Raw genomic sequence first — 6,000 nt, forward strand, 5'->3', positions numbered from 1 at the left:
ATGAGCAGAGATACACCATATGTTACCACTCCAGGCCTGGAACACACTAATTCACAGCATATTGCCTCATACCGAAGAGGTGATTACAAAAGAGGGGCTAGGTTTTTGCCTTGCCGTGACTCTACACGCTGTCTCCAAGTCCCCAGTGCCTTCTCTTTGGCTGAGCCGGAATGGCTGAGATGCGATTCGGAGGAAGATTCTCGGGCTTGCCAGCCGTGAGCAAGATGGCAACCCGGAAAGTGTGGATGTGGTTGTGTTGTGTTTTTGAGATTGGCCTCAAATAAATACAGGTGTCCCACACTGGGAAACCCACAGTACGGTACAATAAGAAGGGTTGGGGGGAGGGGGGGAGTCAATACGCTGCTGGCATCCTGCTGAGGAAGGTTGCTGCTGCCTTTGCGGGAATTGAAAAGCCTACGAAAGATAGCAAACAAATAGAACCCCCTACAGGAACAAACAATTAAGAAACAAGTTAAATGCAAGAGGAAACCGAACTTAATGTTCATGAAAATAAAATGTATAAAGGGACTCTTTACCGAGGGGTAGTTTTATCCCAAAGAGAGAGAAACAGGGAATTCTCCCCAAGAGGCTGCACTCTGCTAGAAAACCCACAGGGCATATTTTCATGGAGAGAATGGTTTTGTATTGTTCTCTTTGCTTCCTTTCTCTCCCCTCCTGTACCTCGCTTCTACCCCAGTGTGGCATGAATCATACACAGAGAGCACCCAGTCTGGCCCACTGCTTCTTTTTATAAATACAGCTTTACTGGAACCCAGCCACGCCCATTCGTATATATACTGTCTGTCTCCTCTTGTGCTATAGCAGCAGCATTGAGTAGATGCAACAGAGACCATATGGCCCACAAGGCGGAAAATATTTACTCTCTGGCCCTCTCCAGAGAACGTTTGCTGACCCTCTGCTCTAAACTGTACATGTGTTTATGTCACTCTGCAGCCTAAACACTTAAGGCATGCTCTCAATTAATTTTTGGCCACCCAAGAGTCAATCCCCTCCTTTTGACTCTAGAACCCTGATCGTCTTTGGGGGAAAGTACCACTCACAGCACCTGGTGTTTAGTGGGACCGCCAACCAAGGGGCGGGCATGTGGCCACAGGTTGGCAGTGGACTTTCTCCCTGAGACTGTGACTTGCCAGTGGAGTGGGGGTGTGGCTGATTTGTCCTGTTGGTAGCTCCCTAAATCTCTGGAGTCCCAGAGATGCCCTGGATTGAATCTGTCTCCTAGACTCCTGGTTGGGCTTCAGGTAAGTGAGCCACCTTTATCCTTCCACATGGGTTTTCTTTCTTTGAAAAAAAAATTTTTTTTAATGTTTATATATCTTTGAGAATGAGAGAAAGAGAGAGAGAAAGAGAGAGATAGAGAGACAGAGCTCAAGTGGGGCAGAGAGAGAGGGAGACTCGTAATCTGAAGCAGGCTCCAGGCTCCGAGCTGTCAGCATAGAGCCCAACGCAGGGCTCGAACTAATGAACTGTGAGATCGTGACCTGAGCCGAAGTCGGACGCTTAACCAACTGAGCCCCCCCAGGTGCCCCCAACGTGGGTTTTCTTACTTAAGTGAGAGCTGGTTTCTGTTACATATGACCTGAATGGATGCCAACGGCCACCCAATGGCCCCTTGCCATCTGTAGGTCAGGTCTAGGGTGAGATGGACTATAGGGACCCCCCCCCCGACCTGGTCCTGGCTCACCTTGAGAGCCTACCCACCCTCCACTTCCCTCTTAAGTTCCGATGTTCATACTCTGTGGATGTGCCCCACACTCCAGCTACTCTGTTCTGATTACCAGTTCACAGAGGTGTCTTTCTCCACCCTGCTGTGAGCTCCTTGGTGGGCAGAGAATGGTCTCATTTATCTGTCTCCCCACAAGCATAACCAGATTATTGGATGTTAGAAGAATGAACCCCTATTTTCACCATTGGTGCTGTATTTGGCTATTAAGTTATAATGTTGATCTTATGCCGAGAGTTCCCCAACCCAGCTCAGCACCAAGTAGCTCTTTCTGCTCTCACGCTGACTTTATTCCCTGGTCCCATTACTGGCCTCCTAGTACTGATCCATTCAAGCCCTGAACTTGTACCTTACTCCTGGGATGGACCTTCCCGTTTCTCCACCCCCGGGTGTATTTCTCTGCTCTCGGTCGCTGAAGTCCTGTCTTGCTCTTCTTTGTGCTGCTGTGGCTGACAGTTCTGCATCAGGTCCTTGGAGCTCATGGCTGGAGCTTTGTTGTCTGAGACCAGACAGGATGACCTCCACCCCCTGAAGCCTTGAGGGAGGCATGGATCTTCCAGATGCTTCCCGCCCTGCTGGATTGCCTTTCCTGGCCTTCACGCCTACATCTGGATCCTGATAATCCTGGTCTGGCTCATTTGTTGCTGACCTCTTGCCAGGCACCCTCTGACAGGGGGGTGGGACTGCCTCAGTGGCACGGATAGCCGGGGAGGAGTATGTGCTAAACACCTCCGTGGTATTTTTGCGGAAAAGGGAGTCTTTAATTCTTTCCCCTTGCAAAGAGTAAAATAGTCCTTGGTGAGCTCGGAGAGCACATGGCTGGCAGGCTTTATCAGGACAGTTGATGTTCAAACCCCAGGCTTCTGGCACAGCTCCTTTCTCCCGGGCCAGAGGCTTGGGACCATCTTGGAATCTGGAACTCTTAGTGTCCCAGGTCCACCTAGAAGAGATAAGCATTGTGATGCTTTGCAGGCTTCTTGGGGAGGGAGATAAAGCACTCTCTGACATACTTCTTCCTTGCTGTCTTTCATGGTGGGCCACTTTCATGGTGGGCCAGAACTTTCTGAGTGCAAGATCCTGTCTGGATGTCAGAATCTTAAACTTTAATTCTAGTAATTCTCCCTCTCTAGTGTTCTTATGCCAAAAGGGCTCCGGGGATGTGCAAAACATCCTATATCCCAATCCTGCTGCCTGAGGTCAGGAAGGGTACTTGGTTTCTCTCCAGTTGGTGTAGTCATCCAAAGAAGCAGATTGTCCCACATCCAGCCCTGCAAGTCCAAACACAGGAACCCAATTATGCCCAAAGAAGGCATAATTCGCAAGAGGAAGGCTCCTTCTGGGCTTCTGAGCTCACTTCTGAAGGTAATTGGCAGATGCTGGTCCCTGCTACCAGGAACTCCTCCGGGAACCATGAGGTAAAAGACAAATCTGGTGAGTGAGAAGTGAATTTGGTGTATAGGATGAATAAACATTCTGAAGTGTCCAGGCAGGCTGGCTGTGTCACACGGGCTGCTTGTTTCCACAAACTTCAGAATGTCCCTCAAGTGCTGGAATTTCTGGCTTACAAACTGTATCTCAAAGGCTGTCTTTCACACTCAGAATGCATGAAATTTTGCCTGACCGCAAGCTATGTACTTGACTTGTTGGAGTCTGGTCCTGGTGCCTGGAAAGACAGCAAAGGGCAGCTGGGCATCAGCTTTCTGCCTTCTCCTTCTCTGGCCCCAGCTGGCGCAGGACCAGGGCCAGCTCACTTGCCTTGTGAGGTCGCCATGATGGGATTAGAAAATGGAGCCGATGACTTACATGCTGGCTCCAGTTTAGCTCTTGGTTCCCAGCTCTGAGCTCCTGGCAGAACCGATGCATAGATTGCCTTCTCTGTCACTGACCTTTTCTCCTGTTTTAAGGACTTGCGTCTAGAGCTCAAAAGAGTCTGGACACCCAAAATAGAAATGTCTAAAGGAGCAAAGAGCAGCATTCAATCATTACCAAGCAAAGTGGCTTCCCTTTCATGATGCTCTAACACATAGATTTGGATTTCGAGAGAGTAATTCCATCATTAACATCAGTACCCAGCAAGCAGATTAATGTGGGTTTCTCCACACTTGTAGTGCGTGTATGTATATGTGTGTGTGTGCACGCGCGCACGCGCGTGTGTGTGTGTGTGTGTGTGTGTGTAGAGGGAAGAAAATGAGCTTCAAAACAGAATATTCTGGGATTCTGATTACTTGTTGGCAAGTGCTAATTTGAACATTCTCTGCTTTGAGTTCATATACAATTGATTGCAGTCTAAATCAGTGCTGTGGGGGAAAAGCGAAACTAGGCAATAGATGGGAGTTTTGCATTTGCTTTAAAGGCTTTTATGGATCCCAGTCACCTCATGGTTAGCAGTGCTGATGGAGGTGAGCAATAGCACGGGTAATCCAAAGCCAGTGGATAATCTTTAAATCATTACCATCTGGTTTTGAAATGTACCATTTGATCATTCGTCGGAGCTGATTTGCCTTCCTAATCATGCTCTTCTTGGACTAATGTTAAAACCAACATTTCTTTCCAATGAAAAATAAAACCAGTTCTCAATACAGCACTGAATCCACTGCGTGTGATGCAAATACCTGGGGAGAAAACGCACAGGAGAGAAAAAGGGCTAAAAGACAAAAAAGAAGGTGGTGGAGGAGGAGCCTCGTCTTTGCCTCTGATTGATTTTTCTTGCCACGACTAGTGAGGGAATGCAAAGTGGAGTCAGTTCTCAGAACCTAAGCCCACTGCACATTTTCTGCTCAGGGGAGAGGTCTGCTTTCCCATATATAACTTCAGAGCCCCTGATTCCAGCTGGATGCAGCATCGCGGGGAAGGGTGATGGTCTCACCTGTTTGCCCAGTTCAGATGAGCAATAATTGTACATGGTATGAAACTCAACATATGCGGTATGGTGGCAGCTGAGTCTCCCTCCCACTACGTTCCCACCCCTTCTCTCCAGAGGTGGCCTGTCTCCCCTGCAGTGCTTACCGCCTAACGTGCCTCAGGTGTCTCTTCTTGACTCACCTGCTCAGAAACGGCTCTCCTTGCAGTCACTTGAGCTTTGGTGCTGCTGCTTATTCCCTTGGCGTCTCAACAACAGCTTTGAGGAAATCTATCCTCCTGGGTCTTCGATGCCAGAGAAAAGTCATGTTCTTCCTGTGCTTCGAGCATCCCCAGACACCGCTCACTGCTCCCAAGCCATCCACATCTCCGTTCTCTCCCTTCTGGATGTTTTCCAGGTCATACTAAAGGACTCCAGAGGCCCTTTCCTGGTCGTGTTGCCTCTGGTCTCTCGGTGGGGTAGCATCTGACAGTCTTGTCTCGATCTTCTTGTCGAAGCCCACTTAGTCCTGGACTCCAGCTTCCCTGCCATAGCGATGATCTTCTCTCCTGCGTCTGCTGAATTGTCCTCCTTCCTCCGTGCATGGTCCAATCATTTCCTCTTCCCTCCCTCTCTCCACCCTTCACTCTAATCACTGTTACAAAGGCAACTTCCAAATCTGTGACTCTGCACCTGACCCGTTCACTCAACTCCAGACTTGATTTCCATGTCTCTGCTGGACAGTTCCATCATGATGGAATCATAACCATGGCTGTGATCCAAGCTCCCCTTCTCTAACCTTTAGTGTTTTTGAAAATAGTTCCAGCATTAACTCTTTCGGACATTTCCCTCATCCCCCAGACTGGTCAATTCTCTTGACATTCTTTTTTGCCATAACCATCCTTTTATTTTGATTCATACGACCACCGTTTCATGTCCAAACCTTTCTGGCTCACCACCTGAATGATGTTCAGTAAACTTTTAACTGATTCTCCTTCAGCTTTCTTTCTCCCCAATCTACTTGACATTCCATCTTCAGGATAAATAACATCCTCAAATATGACTTTATCATGTCATTCTCCTAAATAGAGGTTTTTTTTTTAAGCCTATATAAGCTGTTGTAAAGCAGACAAGATTCTGTAGATTCATACTTATCCTTTTCCCCCATGGTTTCAACTACCAAAAGGAAATACTAGTATATACTTTTCTTGAAAATTATATTGCTGAAAGAAAACAACTTTTCAGCCCGACTTCCAAGTCCATCTCAAATGGTCCCCAATTTTACCTTTTCCATTTTATCTGCTCTGTCCTGTTTTGTTCGGGAGGCATTATGGTGCAGTGACTGAGTCAAAGGGCTCTGGGCTCATTCAGCCTAAGTTTGTACTTCAGATGCTCCAGATATCGACTGTGTCACTGC

Source organism: Lynx rufus, unplaced genomic scaffold (genome assembly GCF_022079265.1).
Source record: "Lynx rufus isolate CCGP_SWC_20201006 ecotype Redwood Valley unplaced genomic scaffold, mLynRuf1.p SCAF_4, whole genome shotgun sequence".
In the NCBI taxonomy this organism is placed as follows: Eukaryota; Metazoa; Chordata; class Mammalia; order Carnivora; family Felidae; genus Lynx; species Lynx rufus.